Genomic DNA, 11,986 nt, shown 5'->3' with positions numbered 1-11,986 from the left:
GCAATCCAGTGGGAATGGGGGAGGGGAAGTGACTTTGAGAGACGGTTGCTGCTATTTAAAGAGATTATTTCAGGGGCCAACCTGTCCTTGTCAATTTGAGTCAGGGCCTGGATTATGTGGGGTGACATTCTGTTAGCAGGACACTTGAAGCTTTACTTATTTACCGCTGAGCTGCAGAGCATGATCTGGGCTTACTGCAGGGCCCACGATTTAACACCATGCACTAGGGTCGACACAAGTAGCAAGGAAGGCCCAGCTTCTTCTTGTGGTGCTTGAGTCACGTGCGGAGACCCTTTAGGGCAGCACCAGGGGACACAGGCTTTTGTGACTAAGGAAAGAAGAGGCTGGCCACTTCCTTTGGGTCTTCATTTGGGCCAGCTCATGCAGATGGACAGAAGGGAAAAGATCATCTGGAGTAAAGACTCAAGTCACTTATACAAATCTATTCTTCATTACCCTATGGGGATGTTACCAAAGGTGGTGAGGGATTTCCAAACGCGAGATGGATGTCTAATGGGATGGGGATGGGAGTCCTTCTGCAGTTCTCCTCCTCTGGAATATAGCCCCTTGTGCACAGCCTGCTTGGGGACTGGCCAGGCATCATTTCTCAGGTGTTGGGGTCCCTCAGTACCCTCCCTGCTTTCTGCTTATAGCATAGAAAACTTTAATGTCTAAGATAAAGAGCTAGCATATTGTAATCTAACCCAAGTTGCGACCTCACCCCCTCTACAGAATACGCTGACCAGTATAATGAACTGCTTTATAGGGAAGAGCCATTATAAATGATTTAACAGTCTTCTAGGAGCTCTAGGAAGCTCTGAGCCATGTTGCTGGAGACTTCCATACCTGGGTATGGCAGACAGGTCCATACTTTTTGGATTGCAATACAGAAAAAGCTCTAGATTCACCACTTCTTCCTGAGTCTCTCATCTTCAAAGCTTTTGCCCTTTGCTTTCCAGTGGTGGATGTGTAATCCGTGGAGCTGCTTGTGGTGCACATGGCCATAACCCTGCAGCGTGCTACTGCCAGAGGCAAGGAGACAAAAGGGCAGTCAGCTCTAAGACTCAAGTTTGGGATGGCTTCATTGGTGCCTTGAAAAGCAAAGAGAGAAGGTGGGTGGAATTGCCACTTCACTCAAAGCACATCTGAAGTGAAATGGTGGAGAGGAAAAGGAACATATAACAGTAAAAACTGCAATACTTAGCTTTAGGATGGCTGGGAGTCCTGACTGATGTATTAGAAGATCCTCCTACCAGCAAACTACACAGATGAAACACAGATTTTGAAGAAGCTGAGTAGGGAGACACTGAAGATCTGTATTCATGTGATAAACATTAACATCAGAAGCTCCAAGTATGGCCCTCCCTAGCATTTATGGCTGCAAGGAGGCATCATTTTTCTTCTGCCTTTTTCCCTCTTGCTCAGTAATACATTTGCAGGTGGGTACACGTTACCTTCTTCATGTCCTGCTTAAGGCAAGCCCCTACCCCAGCCATGTCACAAAAGTGCATTACATATCTTTACATAATTCCATACAGGAAGGGCATACTTCCCTTCCTGTTCTTGCACAGGTGGACTCATGCAGTGAGGAACACAACAACTTGCATAAAATCAAAAAAAGGGTCAAGTCCAACATTGTATGTTAGTATGTTAGAACTTCTTCAAGGGAACCACAAGAGAGTTGCTATTCTGCATACATACTGCTCAAGTATTTTTTGCTGGAGAATGATGAACACAAAATACACGTGAACAAAACTTACCACAAAACCTGAACAGAAGCTTATTTTACCATTTTTAACAACTAGAAGAATGGAGTCAGAAAGAGCAAAATATCACATTTATAGAGTAAGAAGTAATAAATAAACCCATACACTAACTAATCCTTGAGACCACACAAATTCATCTCCCTGCCAAATGAGGCCCAGATCCGTGATTGGCATTTGCAAACCAAGCAAGAATGGTGAAGGTACTTTAAGGACAATCTGGTCAATCAGTTGGGGAAACAATGCACCAAGGATTTTTCAGGATAGAAGTACATGAAGCACTGAATCAGCATCCTTCAAAAATACTACCAAACAAGCAGCTCATCAGGGGAAAAGGGTACATGGAAACTTCTGCTGTGGATTTAGGTCCACGTCAAACATCCTCTCAAAATCCTTACCTAAGCATGTGCTGGAAATGCTGACTGTGCATCGTGGTAATTGCTGTAAGTTAACTATGACCATTTTCTGAGCTGCTTATTTCCTTAATGAGAGATAAACGGTTAAATACACTATTATTAGATGCGTCTTCTCATTCTTGCCTGTCAAACTTCATTGTCCTTACGGGATCCTTAAGCTTTGTCTGCCACTTTACGTACTTACCTTCATTATCTTTGTGCACGGAGATGATGGCTGTAGATACCGGTCTCACTTTCCCTTTCTCAAACAGCTGGGTTTTGTCACCCTGAACAGACACTGCATTCTGGGCATCTCTGTGCTTTCTCTAAGCACGATGCTTCTTTTTGTTGTTTAAAAACTTTCAATACCTCAACAGCCTTTATCTAGAAATTTAATCTGGTTTTCTTCTTTCTAATATATTTCACTAAGAAATTCCTACTGATTTAATTTGTCTTCACCAATGCAATTATTATCAGGCATTGCCATACCTACTGCTGCCTAAAACCCAGACCTCTCCAGCAGAAGGCAATACCTCTGTCAGTGACATTATTCAGAAGGAGGATGTCTCACATCACAACACCAATGGTTCAGTATGCCTTGGAATTGACACTGAAGACCTCCCAAATCAGATTCACTGCTTGATTTTGCAATTTTTTTTTCCTGTTTATTAAAAATTTAAGTTAAATTAAAATGTGAAATTTCATTCATTTATATCAAAGAAAACATTTTTAAATTAAACTTTTCTTAGCAACAGCCAAGATCTTAAATCCTAAGATCTATAAAATGAAAAATAATCCCTGAATCTTCATAAGAAGTTTTTTTGGACTTCCTTAAAGAATCCCAGTCTTTAATCAAATGAAGTAAGAATTACCCTCAGCTGTAACACCACTACCTCCTGGGTGAGGGCAATAGCATGGAGGATGGTTTCTTTCCAGTGTATCGCTGAGCACTGTGCACAACACAAGTGAAATATTTGGTTACTTCTTCGAAAATTGCTGTAGAAATATTTTTTCATGAGGCTTTTCATAAAGAGAGAGAAACATCTGTCTGTCTACATCTTAATATTCTTTGGGTCTTTTTATACAGAATTTGATCTTAACTTCTAAAGCACCAGCAAACAGCGAAAGGCAAACACTCAGTAAAGAATTGTAAGCAGAAATCAGGCAAAAGACAAACCTCAGGCATTAATGTATTGTTGGAAAGGAGATGCCTAATTCTTGAGACTAATTTCTACTGAATTTTGAAGATTCTAGTCCATAGCTCTCTGCACCCTGAAGAGCTGAAATTTACCCTTGTATATATATATAAGCAGATTCAGTATTTATTTTTTCTTTTTGTTTCTTCAACAGAATGCAGAGAATCTGTCTAATTTTATAGTAAGAGGGGAAGAAAAGTAGGTTGTCCAAGATGGAGAGTTTACTAATTTTGTGCTCCTGTATCATATATCCTATATCCTGTACAAATATAGCTGAAGGGTGATGTTTCTGCAAAGCTCACAAACACATGTCTAAAGGCATGTGTAGCAAAGGATCACCTCAAGTACAGATTTTACACTTTTTGCTTCAAAGCTTAAGAGATGTGAACCAAAGCAACCGATGGTTCAGCAACAGTTACAAAAATGATGGGCTTTTTTTATTTCATTGCCTTTTTCAGACTGCAGCTGATAACCGTGGATGCTAACAGTGAAAGTCATGGCAATAGGATGTCACACAGCCTCCTTCCCACTGCCACCAAGAGCATTCAGTCACTGGGAGAAAATTCTACCTTTTATGTGCCATGCTGATTAATACATCTACGTCACAAAGCACATTGATCAATGTTTATCATGATATGGCTTTGAACTAGTTGGCCAGGAAGGCATTGTGTCTGCTTGGTGATTTCCAGGAAGGTGCTATACCCCCACAGCCATTTCCCTGATCTACTTATCTGTAAATATCTTCTTCTGAGCATCTCTGGATCAGCTATCTGCATGTGGCTGTTGCCCATTGCACTTGAAACATCCAGGATGACCTTGTTTCATTTTGGTTTTGCACTTCACTGGCAGAAGTCGCCTCTGTCATATCATCTTTTAACGTCTGATCCTGCTAACCTTTGATACATAACCTTAGTCTTAACTCAGTTTGAAAAACACAAATGCCTCTTATCTACTGGAATGAAATGGTTTACTTTCATTGTATTTGTTCATCTCTAATAGGACCAAGATGATCACTACCTGCAGACTGAAACACATGAAAAATGGGCAGATGTCTAAGGAATGGCCCAGTAACCGTTCAGGTTTAGAAGTATTGATCAGAAGGCTAACCAAAGAATTAACAAAGTATCTGCCCTAGGCAGTGACTTTTCCGCCTTTTGCATTGATGGTAGAAGATTTGACTTGAGCTACAGACTATTTGGCCACTTTGGAAATGGAAAACAGTGCCTCGTTCCCTTGAAACCAGAAAGAATTCAGTTTAGAGAGCACAAGGAGAAATAGCTATTAGCACTGTAAATAAAGACTTCATTGAATTACAGGACTCGAAAAATAGTCTTGCAGGGTTAGCCAAGCTTTTCCCCCCACAGAAATAAAATCAGTAACATTTCCAACCTCAGTGGGTGGGACACGATAGTCTGTCCAAGGGGAGAGCTCATTGCAGAACTTGTCAGATACAGAAGGAAAAAGGGTGGAGACAGTCTACGCTCACGCCAAAAAGAAACACGAAAAAGTTGTTCAGAGTAGCAACACAAAACAGAAATGACAATTTATGATTATGCAGTGCGTTGGTGCAACTGGAACATGGTGATAAACCACTGTGAATATCAGTGTGGAAATACAGGAAGTCCAGAAAAAGAATTTCCAATAGTAATAATGAAAAGGAATAGGTGACGTTTTCTTCTTCAGCGTATAATTTCACTTCCTTCTCAATTTCTGCATAAGTCAATACTAATTAACAGTCCAGATTTTCATCTTCCAGCTTTTATTTTTCAAACAGCAAATGAGCTATACTATTTTACATTACTGCTTATTATCTTCAGGCAATTTAGAAGAGACTAAGGTAGACCAAAATCAATGGAAACAGATCTAGCTTTCTCAGGGTATATTTTATAGGGGCTGAGAGAATGGACAGGTGTCAACTCAAGGAACACGTTTGTAGTGTGCGAGTCTAAAGAATAGTCCGGGTGATTATCTGGTCACATTACTGGAAGAGGCACCAGCTGAAAACACACACCGTGAGCCCTGAAGTGAGGTACCAGTTTGCCCATGCAGAGCACAGGCATGGCAAACAGTGGAACACGTTCTACCATTTCAGAGGGCAGTAAAATAGAACAGCAGCACCATATAACTTGAAAGCTTTACTTTAGTCACTAGTTGCATGTACGGTCACAGAAATCACCAAGCATTTAAAAGACAAGTGATGTGACCTGAAACAAAGTTATTTGATTACAGAATTACTCAAACAGGTTCAAATCTACCACAGTCTATAGCTACCTGCTGTACAATGCTTTCAAAGGCTCAAAAGGCCTTCAAAAGTTTTTGGCACATTGGACATGCAACTGCAGTAAAGAACACATGCTTCTGCCAAGGCAATAAACGTTTCACTACTGTGCTGCTCATGGGATGGGTTGAACTCCTTTGCCTCCTGGTTAGCATAAGTAATCCCAAGGTCAAGTACATAACAGCCTAGAGCCAGCTCCTTTAGCCCAGACTCTCATTGATCGAAATCCTCTTCCCTCTCCTCCCGCTGTGTCTGATTAAATCACTAAGCTCTAGGTTGCAGCTCACGCTGTGCTCAAAATCAGCTCATCCAGCCCACAACTCAGCTTCGTTGAGTACAACTGTGGGAAGATCAAAAGAAATCAAAAGCTGAACAGAAGATGGGAGCAGAAAGATTGAGTGGAGCAGCTCCTGGAGCAGCAGGAGATAACCTGGACAGACACCTGTCAGGCAGTGGGACAAGCAGGGCTCTGCCACTGCATGCTGCCTCACTGCCGCTGGGCAGCATGCTCAGCTCCTTCCTGCCCTCTGTCCCATCCTGGCCCCATTCTTTCCTGCTCTCAGCATAGCACCTCCTCACCCATGTGAGCAAACCACTTTCTGCTCCCTAGACCAGTGTCAGCTCTTCTCAATTCAAACCACCTGTCTTATCAGCTTCTTGTCATTTACCTCCCTGACGATCAAGTCTATAGAGAACAGATTGCTTTGGAATTTTTTATAGAGTCCTGATGACTCTCATGACTCCTCTGTCCTCACTTCCGGTGCTTCTTACTCTGTAAACACATGCAACAAACCCTCCCTTCCCTTCTCATGTATTTTATCCACTAATCTGCTGCTTCCTCTCTTTTCTCAGCATTAATTAGAAGAAGCTTAAGGCAGTTGCTGCTATAGATGGTGAAGAGCAATACCCAAGCAGGAAAAGCCAGAAAGCACTTACATAAAAGTAAAAAATCATAGAATGGCCTGGGTTGAAAAGGGCCACAATGACCATCTGGTTCCAACCCCCTGCTATGTGCAGGGTCACCAGTCAGCAGACCAGGCTGCCCAGAGCCACATCCAGCCTGGCCTTGAATGCCTCCAGGGATGGGGCATCCACAACCTCCTTGGGCAACCTGTTCCAGTGCCTCACCACCCTCTGGGTGAAAAACTTCCTCTTAAAAAGGCAGAGATGAGTATGGGAACTAAGAAATAACACTTCTGTTACTCTTCTAGTGAGTTCTGGTGGTGGGTATGAATTAAATAAGGTTGTTTAGCTGGAGTAGGTTACTTAAAAGCAAAACTATACATTATATTACATCCAGACAGTGCACTGCTGCAGATATTTTAATAGATCTGCATTCAACTGATCTCTCGAAGCAAGATAGGCTGTCCCAAAATCTGGCATTAGAAGCAGCATCAGTGCTATGCTTGTTTTCTGGAAGGACTGAGCTTCAGGTGATAATTCTTGTCCTTAATTTTGTCCTTAGCACTAACCAGAATAGCCATGCAGATGCAGCAAACCAGTAACAGGTGTAACCATTATTGCCCTCCCCCAAAAACATACGGAACTGATCACCCTTCAAGGATTTCATTAGAAAAATATTCAAAACAAAGGGTGAAAGACAGGAATCCAGAGTTCACATCTGTTTTCCACAAGCATGAGTTAATGCCCTGACTCTACAGCTTGCGGTGAATGCTAATCTTGTTAATCTATTTGTCCATAGTCTCACAAGGTTTTTCATTCCCTGGATGAGCATTTAACAGAAATTGTTTTGTGGGCACCTCTCTTGCTGTTCATGATTACAAAGTTTCCCTCTGGCAACAAATTCTCTTGATAATAGCAACATTATGTAAGTATTCACATTGTCTCCTAACGATGCTTAGCAGCTGGAATTAAAGAGGCAAGATGCTGGCTCCATGCAGTAATAGCTCACTGTACAAATACTTGCTGAACAGAATCCACCAGACAGCAAGACAGAAAAAAAATCATACCATTTTCTTACTCATTCTCTGCCTTGGAGAAAGTGTCGGAAGCATGCCTGAAGAAAAATCACTATTAAAGATGGGACAAGGTCTACTAACATCCTGCTACAGTATCCTATTTCCTAACCCACATTCATTTCAAAAGGACCCTTAACTTGGGATTTGTGCTACATCAGCAGCAAAGTAATACACGTACTATAAATCTCCAGGGGAGTGACAGTAAAGAGATTAGCTTGACCTCTCTCTGGCAAATCATACTTTCTTTAGAATCTATCCATGATCTTCCAGTAATTAAGGCAGGAACAAGAACAGGCTGACTGTTGATCTGAAACGGATTTATTCCCAGCTGTTTCTGTTTCATTAAACATCTGTACCTCACAGCTAGCTCATATGGTAAATACTGCCTGTATTCAAGGGCTTCACATGTACGGCTGATGAGCTCTCTAATGGAGAAAGGTACGCAGACATTAAGTAACGCAGACTTCTGTTTCACTGCTGTTTCTCATGACCTGTGCTCAGCAAGGTGCTAGTCAACAGATGAATAGCTTCTAAGATATTAATTGCTCCTTCACAGAGTGAAAATGTTGATTCAGTTTCAAGCCATTATTTCCTTTAATTAGTGTGGTGTGCAACACTGGCCTGCTAAAGTCACTAGCTGAGTCATTCCAATTTGAGAACAATCAAGTACTTCCCCCATTAGTGTTATTTTCTAGAGTGTTATTTGCTGTGGACTCAGGGAGTTATTTCACATTTTTTTAATGTGACTCAAATGGGTGGATGCAAGCAAAAGGATGCAGTTTTCTATAATTAAAAAAAAAAGCAGTGTGCATTACCAGAGCCCCATATGTGCGACATAAAGTTAGGAGTCAAGGGTCCATTTCAGATTCACTAATTTAGCTGAGTATACAGCTAAATCAGCTTGGTCAGGATGAAGTTGTATTTTCTCTAGAAAGAGCAGGCATGTTACATAGCTTGTTCCATAGGTGCTCCTGCAGCACAGTTGGGCTTATTAACATCTGTGAGATCTGTGAAATGAAAGGATCAAACGGCTGGTTAAAAACACAAAACTAACAGTAAGACACCACTCACCAACACCCCATGCAACCCACCTCCAGTCTTGTGATTCAAATTTCTCGTGGATGATTGCTCAGGAAGCTGGAGTCACAGATGCATGACAGCCTAAACCCATCAGCTGCTTACCTAATGCTGGCAAAGAGAACCCAGCTTAGCATGCTGGCAACAAGATGACACAAAGGAACTGCCTCAAGAGAGAAGCTGACTCACTGCTGGCCTTAGGCACAGTACAAAATGTATTGTTTTGGAGAAGGCTGGACCAGAGTGCTCTATTCCATGACACACGTTTGTTAACCTTCTCCAAGGGTACAACTGGAGCTGATCTCATCAGCACCTCGTATACTGCATGGTTTTGGTTTTTTTTTTTGGTTTTTTTTTTTTTTTTTTAATGGAACCAAAGTCTGGGCCTTTATGACAATGACAAGAGAACATTGCACTCTTTGATGTTCCTTGAAGGTAGTAACCACTAATTCAAGTTATTATCTAACAGATTGAAGAGAGACTGCGCTGGGAGAGAAGGCAGCAGCCCACAAGACCTGCAGCACCAACACAGGCTGCTCCCATGAGCAACAGAGCAACAGAGATGAGGAGGCTCAGGGCATTCTACTGGGGATGTGGAGCTGAGTTACCACAATTGAAAGCTGTAAGCGGCCATGTCTGTTTCATTCTGGTGATATCACCACGCCAAGATACCTTCCATTTGCTCATCAAATGATACACTCATTCCAAAGCTAATGCCTGCTTCCGCTGGAAGCAGCTGACAACTCTGCATACCTCTTCTTTGGAAATCAGTCTCTCCAGGCAATAAGCTCTGCTTCCACACACATTCAATTATTGCTTTAACTCAGCAGTCAAGAACTGAGTTAATTAAGAGGGTGAAAATAATTCACCTTCTCTAGAAGAATCATGAGCCAAGCCTCATTTTACATAAAGGATTCAGCAGCCTCCAGGTGCGGCCTGAAAACTTCAGGTCACAAGCAGCTGGCAGCTAATAGATAAACACATGGGGAATCTCCAGACTCTGGTGGGTAAATGCCTTTTCCCAAGGGAACATCCACAGTATTTCATTGTCCCTCTGTGCTAAATCCAGGATAGAGATCATTCTCTTCCATTTTCTTCTCTGCATGTAAGGCTCTTTCCTTTCCCTACACAAATGGGTCTTTGACTGTATTTTTGCTCCTAGAAATAATCTCCTAGAAATAATTTTCTCTCTGTTTCATTTACAGTCATGAGGGACTGCAATTCAACCTTTGCCAAGGTTGCCATACTCCTCCACCAGTCCATGCTGCAGGATTTCATGCTCAAGAATGATATTATCTTCCTTCTCATGGCACACACATCCTCTGCTGACACATGGCCTTTGTTTATTCTGTTCCTCCTCTCTATGCACTCAGTTGTATCTCTATGACCTACTCTCTTGCTTTGCCAAGCCTTTGGTTCATCCAAGAAAGCGATACAGAAAGGCTGTAAGAAAACAAAAAAAGCAAAATAACACAAAAAACCCCAACACTCCCAAAATAGACTCAAACCTTGTGTTTGCTCTCCCTTTCGCCAGATTGCCTGCTGGCAGAAATTCCCATCCCTGTTCACTGGTATGCTTTCTTTGGCTGCTGGTGTCTTGGGAACATCTCAACAGCTGGATTTTGTGCAAACCTATATTCATATGATCTCATTATATTCTCATATATGGACATTTCCAAGATGAATGTGCTGGAGAATGCTTTCTCTGATGGTAATCAGTGACTGAATAACTTTCCAGAAGACAAATAGGTTTATACATATCACATACTCTCCACTATACCCAGATCTTCTGCCTTGCACTGAACAATCTACTTTGCAGTTTAATGATTTCTGACATGCATCTCAAATATGTCATAATTTACAACGCTGATAAAGACTTGTTCATTTCCAACTTCATTCTGAGCGCTTACCAGCAACAGTAATCAACTTAGGTAGCCATCCAAGATCACCAAAATGGTTTAGACAAGTAGCCCTACTGAAAACCAAAATCTTATTTGGCCTAGGTGATTTTTTTTGGCTGTATTTCCCTCATGCAGAATGATCTTCTCTCCCTATAGAAATAACCTCCGGAGTACCAAACTAGAGAAAAACCTCACTGTTTTGTTTACTTCTCTGTGGGTATGAGATCTCACTATAGTCAAACATAACACTGTTCAACAAGTAAGAAGGAACTGCCTTGAGAGAATGTAGCAGTTTCATGAATCTGAGATGAAGTCATTCAGAATCTCCAGGAAACGTGCAGTAAGGGGCTGAGTGACCTCCCCAGTGGTGGTCCACAGCAGCAGTTTTAATATATTTTTACAGCTTTTCTGGTGTAGAGGAAAAAAGCAATGCAATGAATGTTCATTGCTTTTTAATAGTATATTGTAGAGTACAGCAGAAAACATGCAAAAAAGCATCCACCAACTGGCTCCCTTAGAAAGAGAACACGAGGGAGATTCTGCTTGAGAAAGGCACTTAGTGTAAGGACAAAGGTCCAGGACAAGCATACTCAGGAAAAAGAAACCAACTATTCTTAAGTCTTATCCTGCTCCTGAGACTTCTCTCTCCTAAGCAGCACAGGGCTCTCACTCCTGCAGGTCAACATCCTGGTTGTAAAGAACTCACCAGCACAGCACTCGCATGTCCTCAGTCTGTTGGCTTTGCTTCTACTTCCCCCGTAGCCTCAGCACAGACAACCTCTCATTTCAGCAGTCATAGCCTTCATACAGCATGTACAGCCTTAGTTGTACAAGAGCTTTGCAGTGCATTCCTAACTTGCTCTGTAATAACTACTCCTTGATAAAAACACAAGAATTTGTATGAATTTTTTTTTTTCTTTTTTTAAACTCAGGCAACACAAAATGCTTAGCAAACATTTTTTTATTGTTGTTTCTTGAGCTGGGTAAAAGGATTATTAATTTTCCTTCAAAGGTAGGAAACGAAAGACCTGCAAGCTGGAAGGAACGTGACAAAGGTTGTGCCAGGAACCTGCAGCAGGCTCAGGGCTGGAGGCCTACCTCCTCATGTTCTACATGGACACGTACCCAATTGACACCCATCAGCTCTCAAGATAAGTATTTAACTCAAGCACGCAGTCAGAATGCCATTAGCAGAGCTATTTTTACGCATGGTGTTATCACATTTAACTTATTTCTAACACCTTTCGAACTGGGAAGAGCTCAGAGGAGCCTTTGTTGCTTTCCAAAGGCAAGGCACCACCGACACAAGGCTGCTGCACTCAGTCCAGCAGAATTTCTGCCCTCCCAGAAGACATTTTTCTGCAGTCTTAAAAACAAATAACATGAGAACCCTGTTT

The sequence above is a fragment of the Lagopus muta genome, chromosome 5 (genome assembly GCF_023343835.1).
Source record: "Lagopus muta isolate bLagMut1 chromosome 5, bLagMut1 primary, whole genome shotgun sequence".
NCBI classification, from domain to species: Eukaryota; Metazoa; Chordata; class Aves; order Galliformes; family Phasianidae; genus Lagopus; species Lagopus muta.
Note: the sequence above shows the minus strand (reverse complement) of the source record.